This window comes from Dermacentor andersoni, chromosome 1 (genome assembly GCF_023375885.2).
Source record: "Dermacentor andersoni chromosome 1, qqDerAnde1_hic_scaffold, whole genome shotgun sequence".
In the NCBI taxonomy this organism is placed as follows: Eukaryota; Metazoa; Arthropoda; class Arachnida; order Ixodida; family Ixodidae; genus Dermacentor; species Dermacentor andersoni.
The window spans coordinates 350,745,509-350,768,619 of record NC_092814.1 but is presented as its reverse complement, the minus strand read 5'-3'; the positions used below and the strand labels follow the sequence as shown (position 1 = coordinate 350,768,619).

General features: G+C 42.2%; 1 protein-coding gene and 1 long non-coding RNA gene across 4 annotated transcripts in view; both read right to left on the bottom strand.

Moving 5' to 3' along the window:
- Nucleotides 1-9,604, bottom strand: part of LOC126516435 (protein zer-1 homolog) — a 145,340-nt gene extending 135,736 nt beyond the window's left edge. Inside the window, exons 1-2 of one of the 3 annotated variants that reach the window (XM_055063891.2) lie at nt 9,314-9,604; nt 7,440-7,557 (exon numbers count right to left, since the gene is read on the bottom strand). The gene's annotated coding sequence lies outside the window, so the exon portion shown is untranslated. The remainder of the gene's footprint in view (nt 1-7,439; nt 7,558-9,313) is intronic. The other 2 variants (XM_050166555.3, XM_050166556.3) reach the window with 2 other exon arrangements.
- A 4,028-nt stretch (nt 9,605-13,632) lies between these two features.
- On the bottom strand, nt 13,633-23,086 carry LOC129381232 (uncharacterized). The gene is made up of 2 exons (XR_008609448.2): nt 22,546-23,086; nt 13,633-13,814 (listed from the first exon to the last, which is right to left on the bottom strand). It is a non-coding gene; the product is annotated as an uncharacterized lncRNA (long non-coding RNA).
- Nucleotides 23,087-23,111: the final 25 nt, after the last annotated feature.

Sequence of the window (23,111 nt, the reverse complement as noted above, 5' to 3'; positions counted from 1 at the left end):
TCATTAACTGTTTATCACTGCATCCAGTATTGCGTCTAGCCCATAGTATAGGGTCTGCCTCAAATGCCAGAGTGACGTGTTGCACAGCAAACAAAGCGAAACCTAAAAGCAGTGGCTAAGTTAAAAGGTAAGTTGCTCACTTATGTAAGGCTTGTGTGCCCACAACCTTCTGCATAAGCATGCTCTCAAGGAAGATAGATACCAGATAGGGGATCCCCTTGAGGTGGCAATTAATTCTGTCCACTGAAAATTAGGTTTCCCAGCATTTCTCGCATTTTCAATATTGTGAAAACGAACAGCTGCAGAATGGATTAATGGTTTTCAGTCCTTCAGCGAACTTTGTCAACTTTGAATGTGGACTCCATGCAAGAACTATCTACTGAAACATCAGATATGAGAACATTAACTACTTCATGTCTAGTATACTGGGGTATCAACTATCCAGCCACTTTAAAAATATATCCAATGTAAAACATTGTAAAAAAAAAAACTACCAGAGCAGTGAACCCACAACATGAAAACACACCGACACCGAGAGCAAGACCTAGTGATTTATCTTCCAGCTTTTTTTTACTAAAACACTTTACACATATTATTCGAACTTGCAGCACAAGTCCAATCAGAGGTGATATGTTTTAGATAACATTATTTTCATCAGTGCTTTTGCTTTTGATGCATATCTTGCATCCATAATTGTGCACACAGCCCTCTCAAGGGGATATCCCTTTCCTTGTACTGCAGCTACAGCGTACCTGACCACAAAGGTTCGTCAGAGCATGGCATGAAAAAAATTGTCCAAGCCAGAACCAATATCCCTATATTTAAAAGGTGCTCTGTATACTTCCTCGTGGGACCAGGATATTATGCACGAGTGGTAGGCTAAATGCAAGGCCATAAATATAATTGCACTTTTTTCAACTCACATGCTTCAAAAACTTCTGCAGCTGGGTGTATGATGTTTTTATATCCTGTTGCACAAGACAGTAACCTTGAAAGGGAAAACTGTCATCCAACTGACACAAAGCTACAATGAAAACCCAGCACCGGTTTCACAGAAAAAAAATCTCAGTTGAAAAAATTTTGTTCTGGCTTGGGGATTAAACCCAGAATGGTTCATGCTGGTCCAGAGGTTGCTCCCCGGACCAAGACTAATTGTATTCAATAGCAACTATATGGGCATTCCAAGCAAATTTTTGCCATTGTGGTTGCCGTGAGCTCATTCCGTATATCATTAGATATATGCATGCTACATGCCATACCATGCTATATGATATGCAGCATATGCGGGTTATATTGCTACACCATTCTATCATCGCACCAGGTCTTACATTCTTGACAAAATTATTCCTTGGAATTTTGAGAATGGCAGCCCACAAACAAATGTCTTGAAACAGAACACCGACAGTGCATGCCTTTTATCTTAAATCTTCTCAGACTTAAATATAAAAAGTGCAACACAATAAGGGAGCTAAAACCTGAAAATTAGGTAATTTTACTGGGGTGGCTGTGCACTACCTCAGGGATCGGCCCAGCGAAGAGGTTTGAAACATACCCAATACAGAAAAGTGGTGGTAATGACGCTAAGAAAGTCGTTGGCTTTAATCAATAAACATAAATGAAATTGTCCGATGGCAGGATTCAAAAAGAGTACTCCTAGCAAAACAGCTTGTTTTTACTTAGGCAGCTTACGTTTACTTCAATTCCTACTGCCACTACAGCTACGAGTCTTATACTTTGTGTAATATTGTAACATGTTCCTATCGCATTCATTGCTTCGCCCTTATGGCGAAACAGTGATTTTTTTTTCTTTAGCCCTTTGCATTCCACGCTGCTCATAGTCGAAAGAAGCCGATATTTAATAGTTGACTTTCCATTAAAAGGTGCCAAATGATACAGAGAAAAATAAAATTCCTTCAATAAAACTCATTTATTCAAGAAAATGAATGTACACATATCTGTATGCTAGGAATACCGGGTTAGTTATTGTGGAACTTTTGGGAGCAGTTTGCTGGTCCACCTTCTTCAAGGCAGAGATACACTTTACACTTTTTGTACTGATGCCTTGTTCTATGTGCGTGCGCGAGTGTGTGTGTGTGTGTGTGTATATATATATATATATATGCACAGGGTGTCCCAGTTAACTTGGACAAACATTTCAAAAATACCCAAGAGCTCTTGAGAAATCGTACTGACTGCATAGTGGCCGTAGTCGCATGTACTTATGGCCAGTATTTTTTTCAGCACGAAGTATTACTTAATCACTTTTAATTAGTCAACCTTTTAATTATTGCTTGAATCGCAAACACATCAATTACAAAGTTGTAGGGCACCTCAAATAACCTCCGGATCGAGCATTTGTTTAGTGCTAAGCTTTGCCCCGTTGGTTCTTCCGAGAAAAAACAAAAGCGCGTGAAACATCCAAAATACGAAATAGACAAGCGCTCGCGCCCCGCTACTCAAGCGTAGCGGAGCCTTGTATGATGCCGCAATAGGAGAATGCAGCCGTATATCTTTCAGTGGTTGCTTGAAGGCACTTGAGTAGCGGCATGAGAGTGCGCATGTATTTCATATTTCGCGGGCTTTTGTTTTTTCTTGGAAAAAAGAAACAGGACCACTTCAGCACAAATAAATGCTTGATTCGGAGGTTATTTAAGGTGCCCTACAACATTGTAATTAATATGTTTGCGATTCAAACAATAATTAAAAAGTTCACGAATTAAAAGCAATTAACTAAATAATACTTCCTGATGAAAAAAAATACTGGCTGTAAGCACATATAACTGCCGCTACTATACAGTCGGTACAATTTCTCTAGAGCTCCTGGGTTTTTTAAAAATCTCGGTTCAAGTTAACTGGGACACCCTGCGTATATATATATTAAAGGGCCCCTGAAACAGGTTAGACAAATTTTGTAGGCGCGTAGGGTACAGCTAAGGTTAATAATTTGCACCACAATTTGTGTTAAACGTTTCATATTAAGAGAGCTACGGACGATTACAAGTTACCCTCCTCCATAGTCATGCATTTTCTCAACTCGTTCGCCGAGTGATCGGGGCCAAGTTCCGCCTTCACTGGGTCTCCGCCATAATGGCACCTCGTGTCGTCGACTTCCAGAACTCTAGGAGCGAGCGCGCGTAGCCTCTCCAAACTCTCCGCCAGCTGCTTGGCAGTCGACCCCAAGCGAGGGCTATCGAAGCAGCGTGCGTTGCGAGCATTCTGTCGCAGTGCCAAACGTGTCTGATATTCCGGTAACCACAGGCAATCTGGGCATTTCAATGGATGGCTGGAGGCATAAACTCAAGGTGACGAAGGAACTTTAGGGTAGACGTATGTGAGCGGCCTGATCGGTCTGCATGGTCCAGCCACTTGTTGGCATAGAGCTTAACCAGCCAAACAAAGCGCTAATATTGCTCTAAAGTGTTAAACTTTTTAAACATTTACAAAAACAACATGTTAACCATTACACTCCTGCAAAAAATTTACACCAGCAGCAAAGAAGAATACATTTCGTTACAGTTACTGTGTGTATTTGAGCTCTGTGCCAGCAGGAGGCTGCACCGTGCAGACCATTCACATTTGTGCTTCTGCTCATCCCTTGAAATGACACGGTCAAACGGCCAGGCCCTGTCCCCTTGCGCATAACCTAATACTGGGCTCGCGAAACGCTATTGCATTAGTAATCTTCTGGTGTAAAGTGACGGCCACAAGTGCGGAAATCCTGGCGCCGATTGGATAGTGGCATTCCGATGCGCTGCAGCCAGTCCACTCGTCTTTTGCCTCGCAGAGGGACACGATGTCACAGCTTGACATATATTGCCAGTCACTACGTTTGCACTCTACAATGCAACAAAGTCGAATAATAGTGCTCGTGAAAAGACAGACCGACTCTGACCGCGGAGCTCTCGTCAAAATGGAGCATGTTGTAACACAAGCAGACGACGCTTGCTGTGTGCCGGAAGTGCTTAAGTGTAGTGTGAAATTGTTTTGTGCATTCTCTTTCTGTTACTTTCTTTTTATAGAAACAAATGAACTAACATTCCAACTATTACGAACATCATTTGATCACCATAAAGGTGGAAAAATTATCGATGACGCGCCCTGGATAGCCAATCGGATAGCTCGCCCAACCGACGTCAATTGGGTGATTTATGTCATATGGGTAGGGGCTGCTGAAAATTCCGCCGAGCAGTGTGCTGCGATCGCCAGCGATGTACATTTTTAAAACCTTATAATAAATTGCACGCTTTACGCAGACCACTTAGATGCATCAAATAACAATCAGAAGGACCTACTCTAACGACTCAGTATGTTTGTACAAAATCGTCAAAATCGTTCCAGGTTCCCTTTAACAAGGCTCACATCATAACATCATAATAGACGCCTGAAAAATTATCTGTAGCACTAAAACCCAAAACCACCATTGCATCTTGTCGTGACCAAAAAGGCAGCCACACAATGCTACAAGTGAAGGTTAGGAACCCCGCTTCCTTGCCAGCAACATTTGTGGACGCAACACAATGCGTGGGGCAATAAAATACTTCTAGTGGTATCCTCCCTAGAAATTTAGCAAAAAAAGGATCCTTGTGTATTGCTCCTTCATAGAACAAATATCACAATGGAATAAACAAATATACTTCATGACAAATTAGAAGAAAGTTCAGGTAGATACCGAGTCAAGTACCTTGAGGAGGATACTATTTTTCTCTCGCTTTGCTGATGTCAGCACAGGTAGCGTCATCTAATAGGTATATGTTGAAATGATTAAGTGCCACAAAAAACAAAAGTAGTATTTGAAAGTCCGGCGACACGCACGAGGTTCACAGTATTATTTTACATTATGGCAACATTTGTTGCCGCTGGGATACAAAGGGTGCATTGCAAATATTTTTTTTTAGATACTTGTATTGGGTGTCTTTTGTAGCTTCTTGATACAGTCGGATAGATGACAATTTTTCCCTTTCATGAACCTGCCTGCACCTTGTGGCCTTCCAAAGAACTCATTTGCCATAAAAGGTAACCTTTTACTTCTTTGTGTTTAGAAACATGCAATACATGTAAAAACTCAAAAGCCTAATGATGCCTGACAGGCAACCCTTGAAAAGATAACCTCAAAGCATTAATACTATTACTGTATTGCACATGATCAAAATAAATACGACTGCTTATAGACTTTTGTTATGCACCGAACTGCAGCTTCTGGAATTGGGAATTGTTGCTACAGCTATCAAACAGACCTATGCCACGTAAAACATAGGGAATGCTGCCTCCCATAGGACTTATACTAACCATTTCCTTCTGTAACTTCAAATGGTTAGAAAAGCAACATTGATAAAATTCACTTCAAAATCTAAACATTCACATATGCAGTCTCTTTCCTTTTAAATCCAAAATATAAAGATATGAAATTTATTTCAATAAAGATTCCTTCGCAGATGTATGCCAATCTGAGCAACTTATGCCAATCTGAGCAACTTATACATCAAAGACAGCAAGCTGTCAGGCAAGTTCTCACACCTTTCGAATGCAATAAGGGTTTATCTATTGGCTGTTATTCGTAATGATTCATCACCAACACCACCGGTGTGTTCACACTGACACCTTGGTCATACGGCCACTTCGGGGCTCGCTTGAATGTGTTGCTGGCTACTTTTTACCACCACTGTCGTACAACTCTCAGCTGACCTCCAACGTGCAGCCAGTAAAACATGACATCAAAATAAAAAATTGCGCATTACTGGCTAAAGAAACTGCACAACAAATGTGTCGTCTATTCATGTGACAAGGTAACTTTTATTTTATAGACATTGATAATCATGTTTCAAAGCAAAAATTTGGGACTCCAAGTTGCATTGCTGCATGAAAACTGGCTGTGAAAATCCCCTTCACAGCTTCACTGTAAATGTTACCAACAGCTACCCCACAAGACATGTGGGACATTCTAGCCAAGGAGAGTGGCTCAGTTTTCAATGTGTTTAGCATTTTTACTGAGCCCTCATACCTCAAGGAATGCTTTTCTTTTTAGCTGTGCAACAATTGCAGATTCCACATATGTACAGTGCTCACGGAATGAAATGGGACACAGAGCATTTAGTAGAACCTTACATATGTGCGAAGTACGCCAGAGCACCATGTCATGCGCTAGGAATTTGGTCACCAAAGGTGACGAGGACTTCGATGTAAGTGTACGCGCCAGAATTACGTCGATGTGACACGAACAGCAGCTGGCTGAAATGAAAGTATGCGCATTACTTAGCCCTAAATTGACGCGTTTCATTCCGTGAGCACTGTACATGCCAAACAGTTTTGCTAGTTTTATTTGTGCTAAATTCAGCAAATGTAAGTTCGTCATATTTAAACAATCACCTACAACTAAATGTGCCAACAAGCCACAGTACTGGAGCACACATGGAGGATAAACTTGTGTAAGCTGTAGCTTCAAGTGCTCGTCAACTCGTCTGGCAATACTTAGCCAGCCCTGGAAGCCACTGTTATCTAATGAGTTTTCTGTGGCATGGGTTTTTTATCACTGCACAAAGGGATAGATTACTGAGCATACACTGAAAACAGGGGTCTCTCTATCTTTTTTCCTCGATAAGAATGTGCAATTTTTAGAGACAATCTGCTGAATAATTACCTTGAGATGTACACACCATTAAAGGCGAACTGCAAGAATGTTTTTAACTGGGTAAGAAGCTTAGTTTAACATAGTGTGGATATGGAGAAGCCTCTGTACAAAATGTTAGCTTAAAGTATTAAATGTTGTCATGAAAAGCTTGCAAAAATAGGCAATTTTGATACCAAAAGATGGCACCATGCCACTCGCTGGAAATGACAAATCCCAGAATGTTAAGAACTAGCCTGGCTCCTCCGCGTGACTCCCAGATTAGGCAGCACCCAGAAAGTGCTGAATATCTCGGAAGGCATGGTCTGGGATTAGCGTCTATCCACTAACCAGCAGGTACACGCATTATCTGCTTAGGTGCTTTTTAAATGCTTTTCATAAGAAAATTATAAAACTGAAACAAATTTCTGAATGAATTTAAAAAAGATGTTGCAGTTAGCCTTTACAACATTCTCCCCTTTGCAAACAACCTTCACAGTGCTTTCCATGTTCAATTACTAGTACTAGAGGCACCAGTGTGCAGTTAGTCTATTTCGCTAGCATATGTCAACAGTTATCTCCATTTTGTGTTAGCACATAACCACCCTTACTTTCTGCAAGCATTAAGTTGTATTCACTTCCTTTGCTTTATCATTGTAATGTTCAAGAGCATTAATGTTGCAGTGACCTCTCACTTCTTGCTGACTTATACCCCAGTCAGACGGGCAAATTTAGTGACGCTTCGAGCGAGTGCACTTCACATTTAGTGTCACTCGCAGGCTGTCAGTGTCACTTGCTGCAGAGTGCACTTGTCAGCTAGTGCGTTCACCAAACTCACTTGGCTGCGATGAAGTGCCTTTGCTTGGATGCGATGTCTTGTCTTGGCTCATGATGATTGCACCCAGCTTGCATCGTGTAGGTTACACTTCGTCACAGCGTAGGAGCATCCATGCTGTCTGCTAGAGAGAAGCCGGTTTTGCTTCGTACGAACGCTTGACGATGTCAGTAAGCCTCTAAATTAACCACCCTTTCGTTTAAACCATTCCCGCCCCTTCCAGCATTTCACCTGGACACAGAATTCTCTCCTTGCGTTTCTGCTCCAAGTATGTTCAGCGAGCACACCGGTTCTGTCACCATGTGTGTCTCATTAGTTTCGTCTCCCGTTCACCCCTGGCAGGCGATGCCGCTTAGCATACGGCGTGCCGTGCCCCCCCCTCTGCATTTCATTAGGCTTTTGGCTTCTAAACCGCTTCTAAAGCTAAAAATGCTGTCAATAATATCAAGTTATACCAATGGCTCTACAATTCTAAATCGCCATTGTCATCAATCCCGAATGACACTTCATTTTGCCCTTTAGCACCACGCCGCCATAATGTCATTGAAGTGACACTCGGTGAGGCAAAGTGCACTCGGTCAAAGTGTCACTAAATCTGCCCGTCTGACTTGGGTATTACATGTGGCCCAATCAAGTGATCCCCCAAATTCTTCTCACTCCAAAATGATGATAAATCAATGTTTGAGGGATCTAAACCTGCTTTTTCTACAACTTGGCCTCCTTTTTTATATTCAGGGTGTTTCACAAAATGCACAAAAAATGTCTTAAAAAATAGGAAAGATGAGATAGTGAGATTATTTCCCCTAGGTTGCTTTTATGACAGACACATACATTTGAAAATGACCCAATCTAGCAATTAGACAAATCAGACCAATTAACTTTTTAACCATAAATTTTGAAGCACTTATCAAATTTGTATAAAATTTTGTTTTAATACACACCCCCCTCCCTCTACACACGTATCTTTTCAAGAAAATATTTCTTTTGTCATTGTGGGTAAGGATATTATCGTCTGCTGATCGTCTGCAACTCTCAGAATTACATGGTCATCAGCCTACGTTCACGATCAAGACAATCGCGATCAAGGATCGCGATTGTCTGGATCCAGATCGTACAAGATTGCGAACGAAAGTAACCGTGTAGCAGAACTTGATCTGGATTGGGCTCAATGCTAAACGGGCGCGATCGCTATTGAAAGTGACCGTGTGACACCGTCATAAGACGCCTGCCAAAGGTGACAATGTGCAATTGATTTGCAGCTGGTTCGAACCGGGACCAACATTGTGTCAGTTGGTCTCAGTTGGAAGCCAATGCTCGGCAGTGATGTTCAAAAATTCTAGACGGAAACCAGCTTCCCTGCTGTAAAGCTCAACCGAATAAACCCAATAGCACCTGTAGCATGTTGTTAAGTACTACAACAGAGCTTGACGGCTCGATGCAAACTGCCAGTTAATATTTGGCACACTGAAGTCCAATCGAACGCAGTGCACCAGTTTTCCAATTCGCGCAACAACCAGCCGATATAATTAAGCTCACATATATCATTTTGGGTTGAAGCGAGAGCCATACATTAGCAACCAAGCGCACTAGTCAAGAGCATGGCCGGAACACTTAGGATGATTCGAACGCGGCCTCTGCAACAAACGCCGGGACTCTGGAACCTCGCAGCAGAAAGCACGCAAACTTAAAAAAAGGCCGTATTAGACTGATCCCTAATACGCTCCCTGTTACGTTCGCCCAACCCTACTACCCATTAACAGACGCTCTGACAAACAGGTTATAAGGGCGCGCGGTGATCACGCATCAGCTTCTCTGATCCTCAGCGCCAAAAATATACGAAGTTTTGACAGCGAGAAGGCGACTGCAAAGCGCAATACCCCAGCTGGTGCGACTGCGGAGGATGCCTGCAGATCTCGACTCCCGATGAGAGGTAGGGGGAGTCCAGTCGACTGCGCCGATGCCTTTCGGACCTCGTCAGCGACGCTCAGCACCTGCCAGACGCCATGCGACGAATACTGCGAGGTCCTGACTGGTATTCGGCGCTGCAAAAGCCCAGCACGAGCCACGAGACTGCCTCTTCTTTGTCGATATTCGCTCGCGTCGCGAGATCCTCCACTGCTTTCAGTCGCAGCTGGCTAGCTCCACCACCAACCACAACACCAGTGTGGCCAGCCGCGCTATGATCTTCCACGCTAAAAAAAATCGTCAAGCTGGCATTTGCAGATTTCAGAGTTTATGTCGCTTCAAGTGTCCAGCAGCTATGAATTTGAAAGTTATATCAGGTTTTACGTTCTGAGTAAGAACTTTCGTCTCAAGTAGCAGACGACCGTCACATAGTTGGACTTGCTTCACTAAATGCGAGCAGCCATTTTTACACGCAAAGAACGTAGAGGCGACCCATAGAGACGTAAGCTGCAACAAATAAAACGTACATATTCAGCTTCGATGGTGAAAGGACAGTGAAAATAAGAGGCGAGGTGGAATGCGCTTCGACGCAGACCAGGAAACTGGATTACCCATATGCGTCGTAATAAATTGGCGCGTTATTGCGACGTCCGCATAGAGCGCGCGATGACCCTGCTGTTTTCGCCGTTTGTGCTTAGTTCATTCTAGGAATTCAGATATTATTTGTAGAATTGTGCCGCTGCCAAATTGATGTGAAAGCATTATTGGCTCATGAGGCGAAAAATCCGGCGTAGTTGTCGGCGTTGGCGTGACCGCCGATTGTCCAAAAGTCATCGAACCCTCGACCTTTGGTGGGAGTCGAACCCACGACCTTAGGAGAAGTTAATTAAGGCACATGTAATTAAGACAGAGTTAATTAAGACACTCGAGCCCACGACATTTGGTGAGAGTCGAACTCACGACCTATGGCGTTAATTAAGGCACAGTGAATCAGGTAGAAGAATTAGTGCACTCGAACCCACGACCTTTGTTGGGAGCCAAACCCTCGACCTTAGGTGGTAGTCGAACCCACGACCTTGAGTTGTGGCATGCTGTAGTCTCAATGCTTTCACATTCATCCATGTAGGTATAACCAAGCGGCCTTTGATTTTTTTATTAGCATATTAACCACTGAACGATCGAGGGACAATGTTTGCCACAGGAATGCATTGCATATTGCACAGTGTCTTCAGAAGGCTTGCATACATCTTCAACAGCACCACTTCAAACAGGGAAAAGCAAAAGAACACAGGACATGTGCTGCATTATTTTGCTTGTCCCTGTCATAATCTGGAGATTGGTCTTCAGAAGGGTAATTTTAATTGTGGGCGTAGCCTGCTGCTAAGTAAAACGTACATCTAAATAGCCATTCACATTTAGCAGTAACGAAGAAAAGGCACTAGAGTATAATGCCAAGCTCAAACCACAAGCTCAGTTGCAGCTAACTAAACGGCAGTCAACTAGCGAGCGTATCACCAACAGCTCAATAGTTCAGCTACTTTCTCAAATGCATGCAATAGACCAGTTCTACACATCTTGGCTCCAGAATATTTCATCATCATCATCATCATCATCAGTCTATTTTATGTCTACTGCAGGACGAAGGCCTCTCCCTGTGATCTCCAATTACCCATCCTACACCAACTGATTCCAACTAGCGCCCGCGAATTTCCTAATTTCGTCACCACATCTAGTTTTCTGTCGTCCTTGACTTCGCTTCCCTTCTCTTGGCACCGATTCTTTAACCCTAATGGTCCACCGGTTATCTAACCTACACATTACATGACCTACTCAGCTCCATTTCTTTCTCTTAATGTCAATTAGAATATCAGCTATCCCTGTTTGCTCTCTTAATGTTACACCTGGAATTCTTCGTTCCATCGCTCTTTGTGCGGTCCTTAACTTGTTTTCAAGCTTCTTTGTCAGTCCCCAAGTTTCTGCCCCATATGTCAGCACTGGTAGAATGCATTGATTGTACACCTTTCTTTTTAATGATAATGGTAAGCTTTCAGTCAGGACCTGACAATGTCTGCCGAATGCACTCCAACCCATTTTTATTCTTCTGTAAATTCTGTTATTCTTTCTGTTATTCTGTTATTCTGTTATTCTTCTGTTATTCTTCTCATGATCAGCGTCCCCTGTGAGTAATTGACCTAGGTAAATGTAGCCCTTCACAGACTCTAGAGGCTGACTGGCGACCCTGCACTCTTGTTCCCTTGCCAGGCTATTGAGCATTATGTTTGTCTTCTGCATATTAATCTTCAAACCCACTCTAACACTTTCTCTGTTAAGGTCCTCAATCATTTGTTGCAATTCATCCCCAGTGTTGCTGAACAGGACAATGTAATCTGTAAACCAAAGGTTGCTGAGATATTCACCATTGATCCTCACTCCTAAGCCTTCCCATTCAATATATTGAATACTTCTTCCAAAGATGCAGTGAATAGCAGTGGAGAGATTGTGTCTCCTTGCCTGACCCCTTTCTTTATAGGTATCTTTCTACTTGAGTTAATCGGCTGCTGCAAGGGTGTTTTTCAACCAAGCACTCTTGTTCGCAGACTGCATTTCTCCCTTTAAGTGCAGTCCCCCCTGTTGTTCCAGGAAGGATGTGCGAGCACGAAAGCTTTTCAAAAATAAGTATGAAAATTCCACATCCTCATAATTACTCAACGCCCTACACCTAGTCACCGGGGGACGTATATGCTGCCATTAAATGGGTTTTACCATCGCCAAACTCTGACAGAGTAGAGGCGTGGGCAAGGTTTGGCAGTGGTAAGGGTGAAATTGTTGAATGGAAACAACACTTTGTTCTGCTAGCACATGGTTGACATTATTTGGTTGGAAAAATGCCTTTCTCATGCATGCACAGCAACATTCTTGCAAATGGTCAATTGGCTTGGCTTCTGTTTCGAGGCATACAACTATAAACTTTCTTAGCTAGCTGGGAGACAGTAAATGACACATGGCTGGCTGACCATGTATCATTAGAAGATGGACTCTTAGCTACATATGTCCATAATTTTCCTTTCGTCAGAGATCTCATTGTTCGTAACTCAGTGCAAATGTCGTTTGATGTGGTTCAGGCTCACACGTACAAGGGGGATTGGCTACATGGAAAGTGATGAAAACTTGACACCAACAATGATGAATGAAAGAAAAACAACAAAAAAAGCATTAGATTACTCAATAACAGCATAATTTTTTTTTAAAGGGTGTACTTCATGCAGAAAAAGAAATTGCACCATAATCAGCAAGCCAAGCTGTGCAACTTTCCAGCACGCCAATAAACTTATGGAGAACTGTTATAATGAACTTGTGGCCATCACCTGACATGCACCAAATAACATAGTTAAACCTATACGAGTAGTCAGAAATACGAGAAACATTTTGCAGAGGGACGAGATTCAGTGGCAGGAAAAAAGTAAATGATCAATAGTTTTAGAGTCATTAATAAAGAGAGGTCACACTGCGCAAATGTCTTAAGGATGGGACTTCTTGTTGACCTAGTCGGTATAGGTTTAACTTAGAAATGTCACAAAAGAAGACAGAAGACGTCAAACAACATAAGAAGGGTGCCTGTCCTGTTGTATACTGTTAAGTATAATCTTATTTTGTGCCATCTTAAGAATCATAGGGGTGTTTGGTGGATGACTTTGCAAGGACATTGAGGGCATTCTAATGATGTGCCAGAATGATTTGGAAAATGTTCCAAGTAAAATGCCAAAGAATGTCCTAAAAAGGCCCTAGTCAGGCCTTCATTGGGGCATTGTTGGGATTCAGCACTAACATAAGATCGCAGGTTTAATATGTACATGTGTAATTGGTGTTGTATCCCTCTTTCAGACGAAGACGACCAATCTTCCTTGTCATGGTCATTGACGTCACTGCACATGGCAGTATCAGACAGGAGCAGCACACTGGACATGAAGACTGGGCTGTATTGCAATAGGCGGCATTGTCAGGCATGGTCACCAATGGGCAACCTCCAGCCTTGAAATTACAGACTCTGCACCTCCGTACCGACTCCGCACCAAAGGGGATTTATCACCAAGTGGTAGGTGAATAGCTGGTAAAGTGACAACAGTTTTCGCAATCAAAAGCTCACAATCAACACTCACACCCTAGCAACAAGAGTGCTCGAGCACTGCTTACTTCTTCATTACAATGGATATAATTGGCCGTGACTGCTGATATAATAGCGGGCATGTAGCCTGCGGCTATTTCAGGCAAGTGATGTGTCAAAATAGCCACATGAAAGTTACACAGCTTTATTCGATCAACAGTGAGTCTAAAAAGAAGATTTGACAACCTTTCTTAGATCCACAAATTTGTTTTTCAAAAAAGAAAAAAAGCAGCAACTTGCGTCTTCAAACCTTCGCCGGGCACAGGCGCTACTGAGAACAGGGCGACATCAAGTACATGGGACCAATGCACCTGGGTGGATAAGAAAAAAAGAAAAAACAATCGGAAGCCTTCAGGCTGAAGAAAGGAAAAATCAAACTCTATGCATTGAACAGTCAGCTGCAGAAACCTAGTACCAAACAAATCGTAGAATCATGATAAAGTGCACACCAGTACGTCATCGTCTGTTACAGTTACGTAGCAAGCGCTGAATTTATTCTGCTGTAAAAGGCAAGGCACACAAGGAGTGAAGGAGAAAGAAAATATAGACTGGAGCCCAAATACTGCCCACTTGCTATGCAAATCCATATGTCCTAAATTTTATGGAACAATCACTCTCTTGACTTGGAACCAGACGTCCTCACATGGCACAAGGGCACTACGAGAATTTTGTAGAATGTGCGGGTTGCCTGTTGCCATTTTGATGTTGACATCAGAAACACTTTAGTGAAATGAATACCCCATATGATGAAGACTCTGGAGAAGAGATAAATCCAATGTACCTGCTCAAAACACTAGAGCTTAAAAGTCAAGGTAAACTTTTATCAAAATAAAGCACCTGCAATGATCACACCTTAAAGTCAAAAGTCACCAATACACTCCCTGAAGTGTGCAGACATATTTCACAAAGGTTCAAATAAAAGACATAAAAGGAGAGGTGAGAACAAAGCAAACAGATTTCACTGCTGAGCTCCAGTCCTTGCACCAGAACCCTCTCCGTCACCAATGCATAAACTAAATTTGAAGAGCTATAAAGCCTTCATACAACTGCAGGTACTTATTGAACACTTGCAGCTACTGTGTACAGTGCTGCACTTTGTCTTCTGCAGCACAGCTGCCATCTCCAAGGCGTGACAAAGCCAAGAAGGCACGTTTGCATTTTTTTTTTTTTTCAATACTGCCAGTCCCATCAGGGACCATAGCAGGTGGGCGTACAAAAATAAAATACATGGTAATAAAAGTGCACATACAAACTGCATGTCAATGAGCCAAGCAAGAAATGCAAAAGAACAAGGTAACAATACATATAAAGAAACAAACAAATATAGATATCACATGTCTAGGAGACATGTGCAGCAATGCAGAGAATACATCATGGAAAGGATAGAAAACAGGAACAAAAATAACAATAAACACCTTCACGATAATCAGCATGGCTTATAAGAGTTGAAAAGCATATTATGTGAATAAGACTGCGTTACTGATTGCTTGATATCGATTCTAATCGTGATGTGAACTGAGATAATGAGTCCGCAGAAATGACTGAAGGGTCCAGGCGATTCCATTCCCTTATCACGAGGGGGAAATAAGAGTACATGAATGTGTCATTATGGCATGAATATTCTATTATAGCATGTACATGTTTGTCTCGATCATGACTGCAAAAAGCATATGTATTTTGTTAGGTCTATCTTATAATAGTTGTGAATCAAGTTAAATAGTTTGGTAGTTAAAGTTAATTGTTTGGTAGATAATGCAGTCATCAGCAAACAGTTTGATGTTAGTCAATATTTCTGGTTATGTCGTTAATGAAAATTAAAAATAACAGTGGCCCCAACCCAGATGCTTGGGGGATGCCAGATGTGACAGGCAGTGTCGCAGATTTTGTATGCTGAAATGGTACTAACTGTGTCCGGTTTGTTAAGAATTCTGTTACCCAGTCTAAAATTTCTCCATCCCCAATAAAACCTCGTAATTGTGCTAATAATTTACTGTGGCACATGCGATCAAAAGCTTTCTAAAGGTCTAATAATATTATATCAGTCTGGCTACAGTTGTCGATGTTAAATGCGAGGTCATGCACAACTTCCGTAAGCTGCGTGACGGTTGACAATCCATGGCGGAATCCGTGCTGGTGTGGCGTTAAAAGGTTGTGAGTGTCAAGAAAGTTAGGGGCTGAAGGATGATATGCTCGAGCATCTTGCAAGCTGTGCTAGTGAGAGATATTGGTAGATAATTAGAGGGCAATGAGGTATTTCCGTTTTTGTGTATTGGGATGAGTTTAGCATTTTTCCAGTTGTCAGGTAAGGATGATTGCAATAGGGATTTCAAAATATCAGGCCCAAGTTTCGGCTGCACCACTCTGTGTATCTGTTAAGGAAATGGTTAGGAATGTCATCAGGTCCGCATGATTTTTTAGGGTCAAGGGTGAGCAGCATGTTAAGGATACCCGTGCCAGATATGATTAAAGTATCGATGCGCGATGTTGAACTGCTACTAAAGTCTGAAATGTTGCCATCATCTTTTGTGAAGTTAGAGTGAAAATAATTATTGTATGCATTAGTGTTGTTGGTTTTTTTCCTCAGGAGACAAGTCTGATAATGCGTCTTTAGTAGGGCAAAAATGGTTCCAGAATCGATGAGGGCTGTTTGTCAGAAAGTTAGGCAGCGTTAATGAAAATAATTTTCATTGGCCTCTTTGGCTGTCTGTCGAAAATGTGCTACTGCGCATGCTAGTTTGTTAGTTTTGGATGGGCATGATCCATGATTTTTAATAGAGTTACGTATCCTTTTTACATGACGCTTTGCGTGGATGACTTCCCGAGTTATCCATGGGCTTGTTCTTTAACAGAACATAGTTACGCAGTAGGAAACCATATTCTTAAAATGAAGCCAGACTGTGTTCACATCGATTGACGGGTAGGAGGTTATTTCAGTAGAGGCTTGAAATTCGTGCGCAAGTGGGTTAATATGCTGGCGTCATCTGCCTTCTCCAAGTTGAGTACTATAGATATATTACAACATGTTTTCAACTTTTTTGAAAGGGACACTGAACAGAAATACTAAACCAGCTTAGATTGACAAGATCTTGTTTCATACATATATTTTCGTTAATTTTGAATGAATAGGTAGATTACTCGAAGATAGAATAAAAGCCAAACTTCAATTTATTTATTTTTTTTTATTTCTGGCTGAAACTCCAGCTCTTGTGCATCACTGTGACGTCCCGAATTTGACAGTATTTTTTCCTAATTGGACTTTTGTGGCACAGATTTGGCTTCTTTGGAACACACTGTGGCTCTTATTTACCTAAAAGAAATTTACCAAGGCCCGAGCAGATGTCGTCAAAATGCATGATGCCACGGTGGGCTGGTGTGGGAACTTCAAGGTGGCAGCGCCACCGTTCTTCCACTTCTGCATAATTTCTGGCTTACATCAACCCTCTTCTCACGGTAGAGATGGCTTGTTTAGCAGTGCAAATGGGTAATCTGCTTATAGAGCTCAACTGATTTTCCTCTTTAGCGTCCCTTTATTGAGTGGGCTGTCTGCTGGCAGTCTCTCAGTGTGGCTATACATAATGATGGGAAATAGTTGTTTTTTCCCTCAGGTTTTGCTATCCATTGTCTCAAAAACTATATTTCACTTGCAAGAGGGATATAACATAAGTAACAGTGTCACAGTGAGGTCAACCATATACTGACTTAACTGCTAGCTGTCACAGACATGCAGCTTTAACAGCCATTGAATTACATGAATACTGACTTTTGTGAGAAGTGTGAAAACCCATCATTTTTATCCACACACTAGGAAAAAAAATTATTTAGCCAGACACTTGAGCAGCTTTTCATTTACCACCTCTGTTGCTACTGTGCACTACTTTGCACTCTACAATAGTCTGCCTATTATGCATTGGCAAAACAATCAAGAGTCGTACCATGCCATATTTCCCAGTGTGCTTTCTGAAGATTACCTCTATTCAGATAAATTCTATTATTATCACAAGAGGTCAGGAAATGTTTAGTTTCTTGTAGATTCAGTGTGCTTGCGGCTGAACTTTTTGTGAAACAAAATAAATGTTAGCGTCTTTCTTTTTCTTTTTTCTTTTTTACCACCATGGTGGCTTAGTAGTTATGGCCTTCTGCTCGTCTGCAACAATTCACAGCTTTGATTCACAAACATGGCAACCTCGTTCCAATAGAGAAAAAATTCCAAGGCAGCCTAAAAATATTGGAATGTTCAAATTTAACTTGGAACAAATACTTGTCTCCCACAACCCCAAGGTAGCTTTGGGACTTAAAGCCCCATAAATTACGTGTTTCAAAGAGAATGTGCCACATGTATATACAAAGGAAATTTACTGTGCACAATTAAACTTGCATGGATTTGTCTCCACAAACTGTATCTTTCTTTTAGCACCATAGCAACTGAACTGGGTTACCAGTATTGGTACCAGACAGCTAGGCAAAATGCATGATGTGCATTCATTAATAGTTCCCCCAGGCTACACTATTATGCAATCACTCAAGCTGTAGCAAAAACTGCCTCGACAATAATTATCTGCAGCTTAAATTAGTGTGCAAAATTTTACAATTTTGTCAGGATAATGTAAGGATTTGCTATTACAATTATTTTCCTTTTCTCATTTTTTCACCAGTCTGAGCAGTGGTCTGCCTATGTTATCACAAGGATTGACCGGTTGTGAGTAGGGTGGATGATAAGAAAGGTATAGAATCAAATGAAAGTAATAGCTACAATATACGAGCCCATAGGCGCCAACTGTGGAGGGCTGAGCCCTCCCCCCCCCGGACTCACAGAAAAAGAAAGAGAGAGGCTGTAGTTTCACCGGAAAGGCAAAGCAGTATTAGTGATAGCGAAGTATACGAGAATTACACGAAGCTTACACCACCAAGAGACACCAGATTCTAGGTGGTGCGAGAGGACTCGGGCTGTGAAACTGAACTGTCTTCTAATATGAGGTGGCGTAAATTCTCATATTCTCCGACAGGTGACATATATACACACACATATATATATATATATATATACATATATATATGCAGGAAAGAGACTGTGAACCTTTTGAAAGTAAGACGTGTTTACTCACATTTTCAGCTGGTGGACCAGACTTATATATATACCTATATATGTACTAAACCCCCTCTCTCTCTCTCTCTCTCTCTATATATATATATATATATATATATATATATATATATATATATATATATATACGGGGTTCTGAAAGCTGGGCGGGCCCCAGCCCCCCGCGGAAAAATGAAAACTTTCCACCTACGTACCAGCCCATCTCACGGGCCACTATAACTGCAAACTATCAACTGTTTACTTTTCGAGAAAACTGGGAATAGACAGGCGGCAGCATCACACATGCAATGATGTATTACAGGGTCTATTGGTGCCATCAATTGCCACTGGTTAATCTAATCTCCTGTTTTGCTTAGAGGTATGGAAGCCGTGCTGAAACATGTGCCATGAGAAGCAACCATAATGGCATACTTCGATGTCCTGCACCTACACACACTTCAGCGTGGTCTATTTCGAAATTTTTATCAAACAAGTTTGTTTAACCAACTGGTCCACTGCCAAGTTTTTTAACCCACAGTAGAGGAGCAAGGTCAATGCACATACATTGACTGCAAACTTTAAGAGATATTGGGGCCTATAGTATTGAGCAATAACGTCGAAGAATGTGCAAACACTGACTGGTGAATAAATTTTCACTGCAAATTCTTTCATGAAATGCACATTTCCATATAGTAGCACACTTCTCGCAGGACTAAATGTGATAAACTGCAGGCAGCCAATACTGCAATGCTCCATGAAGTTTTTAAGAACATTATGGAGTATGCAGTACTGTGAAGTAAGATATACAGGCAATCAGCACGGTGAAATCGTAGGAACACATGTAAAGGACAGCAAGACTGCATTGGTGTACCGATTAACTTAATCTCGCTGCTAATAGAATGCTTGCTGACATGATTATTTTTCATTGTTCACAACACACACAAAAGATAAGCAGGATGGACTAGAAGCGAATGAGTGCAGTATATTATAGAGAGTTCACTATCATTGACAATACACCATAAGTGAACTATGGCCTTTCATCTTTACATAGTTTCTGTTTATTTATTTTACCTCATTGTACACTATGTAAATCCTAGTCCATTATGTAAATCCACCCTAATCTATCCTCTCTCCTTGTTCCTTTCCTCACCCCAGCCCCGCTGGTGAACACTAAAGTGCCAGTAGATTTAGCATAGAGAGTTAGTGTGCTCAATGGTATTTTCATAACTTTCCTTTTTTTTTCATGTTAAGTAAAAATAAATGACCAATTCCTACTACTATCAGTTATGGAGAAATGACGTTTCAACTGGTATATTGTGATGCTTACAGCAATGCAGGACCAAGGAGATGCTCAACTGCGTTACACATGTAGAGGCCTTAGTGGCAAACTAATGTGCTCCCTTTACTTTGGCAACCGAGACATACTGTATCATGCTTCCTGCCATGAATCGAATTATGTGAGGAAATGGAAAAATCACTCCACTCAGTAAATCTGCCTTTTTCCTGTTCCTGTGCTGCTCTGTGACGCACGCCGCTGGAAACGTTTTGGAAGGGTGCCGGGGATTTCACTGGTTGATTTGTGTACCTGCGCCCATGTTGAGTGTGCATCGGTTGTACGTTTCATGTATCGCAATTAATTATTAATGGTTTTTCGGGGCAACATGCTGTTCACCCATCAACTATACTGGGTGAACAGGCCTAAGTGCACTGTTGTGGGAACAGTGCGGCCGATAAAAGCACGCTGAGTTCCACGTGTCGACGCAGCTGCCTTGGAGTTCACAGTCGCTGATGTCTGTGCTTGCACATCAATTTTTGTATTCCTTTTACCCATTCACTAAACATTTCGCATATTTAAGAAGCCTTCGAGTGCAGCCTTCCAAGCCAGCTTTGCCAAAGCGGTGCATTTCTTTACATCTATGTCTACAGCTTCAGACTGCTGTTAGCTTTGGATGTTGTGGAAACGGCATATTGCTGATATGAAATAATCTTGAAACGTAGCAAAACATACATATCTGCACATATGTAGCCGCGTTGTTCCACCCTGAGATGAGTCAGTATGAACGGCCTAGCCACTTGGACAACAGCAACTGCAATCCAGACACGCATATTACAGGCTGTTATTACTGATTCTCGCTTTTGTTTAACTTCATTACACTTACTGTTTGCATGTGCCATAAAGTATTATTAGAGAAAATTGTGCTCGGCATAAGCCCTCATTTATAGGCCATGTAGTTCTCTTGCGAAAATGCGGATGCCATTGCTGACACCAATGGTAATTGAGCGAGTTTATGCTGCTGTACCGAATGCACTATCTCTTCTTTCCCGTTTGATGCAGAAGTAAACAATATTTCTCTGGAATTAACAAATGTGTCAGCATAACAACATGTACAGACCCACCACCTCCATAGCGAATGTGACCGGCAGCGTTTGAGAATGGTGACCAAAGTACAAGATGTTGGCACAACGCTGTGTCGTCGCTTGCCACTTATTGTGTGCATGCCGTGCAAAGTGATGAGTGGTTGATATAAAATAGCTATAGGGCCACAACTGAACTAGAAGAGCGATTTCCTTCGTCCTGACTGCTTATTTTTTAAGTTCAGGTCCATCGGTAGCAAGTGCGTGAACTCAACAGGACCAGGCCTAACAAAACCTTCACTAAACAGTATCAACATTGGATCAAACTTCATGCGCACGGCTTGAGAGGACTGAAGCTTGCGCACTTCAACTTCAAAGGCATGTCCATGCATTTTGAGCGCAAATAATTACATATACAAGTGAATGAGCTGCGGCTGGTAGCGTAAGGTTCGGTCGAGCGATCATGGTCGGCACGCTGATTTTGTCGGTGCCATCGACAGGAAAGCAGATCGTGCTACGAGAACTCATGCCCGTCAGTTCAGTCGTTGGTCTATTATGAACAAATGGTCTCAGCAACACAGTGCTGAATAGGCAGCCTATCGTTAGCGTCGGCGTCTTGTCGGTCTCATACCGACCCGGTGTTACCGCACCTTAAGCAAGTACATGAAGTCAGGCACACGCTGCCACCCCCCGCAAGAGTAGGCCAACGCTGCAAGAAGACTGCGTCAACAATGTGATGTTTCGTAGTGTTGCCGAAATGTAACGCAGGCGTTTATGGATTAATTTAATAGCCGTCTATGCAAGGCGGCAACTACGTGATTCACGGTGCAGTCCGGGCAAAGACCTGGCCCTTTTCTGTTTTAAAGTGGAGTTGCAGCCTTACGCTACGCACGTTTTCGGCACCGCACCGACGTAAGCTTCAGACCAGTGGAGTACCGACGCGGTACATGGCACAAGTGTTCACTGTAGTGAGCGTCCGTGCGCTTTTTTTTTTTTTTTCGGGGTACTTTGCCCCGATATCTGGCCGCGCGCGTAACCCTACCAAAACGTTTCACGACTAATCCGCTAGGGCGGGGCGCATGCGCCGTCGCGCAGTGAAAAAAAAAAAAAAAAGGCGGATTCTCAAACTGCTGCTTCTGAAGAATGCTCAATGTCACGAGGAAGCTCTCTCACCTCCGAAACTTCGCCATCACATTCGCTGGCGCTGGTGTATTTTATAACTTCGGCCACCGTGCCGGAGTGACTGGCCCTTGGAGCATTATAGCTGCTGCATCACGCGCACGACAAACATTGCGCCAGAAACTGCCATTTCTCTAAAATAGGAGCTCAAAGCTCGAGTGCGTTAGCGGAATATACTGCAGGTTAACCAGAGGACAAAAACTAATTACACTGCATGGCCCTTAATGCGGAGTGGTCGCTTCGATAAAACTGCTGTCCTCGGCATTTCGCCACACTACGGAGCCTACGGAACACACCCAAACATTCAACTTAATCGCACAGTAGGGCTGGGAACTCCCTGAGTTTTGAAAACACTTGTGGCATCCGTTTAAGCGCGATTACGCAGATATCAAGAAGAGAAAGAATAACGAGTAACGACAATCACTTACTGTTGTACGCCATTGCTTCCTTCAGTTTTCTTTTTTTTTTCGCACTTGCATTTGGGCTAAAATCCAAGTATACATGTTTTGGAAAGTAATAGCGCTAAACAGCCAAGGACTTAGGCAAAGAAGAAGTCCTTGTCTGTTTAGCGCTGTTATTTTCCAAAACATGAATTACCACGAACTCGTCCAAGTTTCCCTTCTAGTCCAAGTACACAGCCAGCGTGAAACCAACAAAACGGTAAGCTTGAACACGGATACGTGTAGGGAACGATGCACGTAATGAAGATGTTCACAAAAGTGGAATTAAAGTTCGTAACCACGTTGGTAGGATCCGAAAGTCGGCGTACAGCGTTTAGCATTCCCGCCCGCCTCGCTTGGCGCTGGCTCGGCTTGGCTCAGCCTAGCTAAACATATGTGCAGTAAAAAAAAAAGAGATAATAAAAAAAACATCAGATACAGTGTATAATTAATAAATCATGTAAATAAATATCCTCGTGTAGCGAACTTATGAAGCGTAAAATTTTTTATGGTGGGTTTGAATAGTTTGTCGTGTAAATTGTGACACTTAAAAA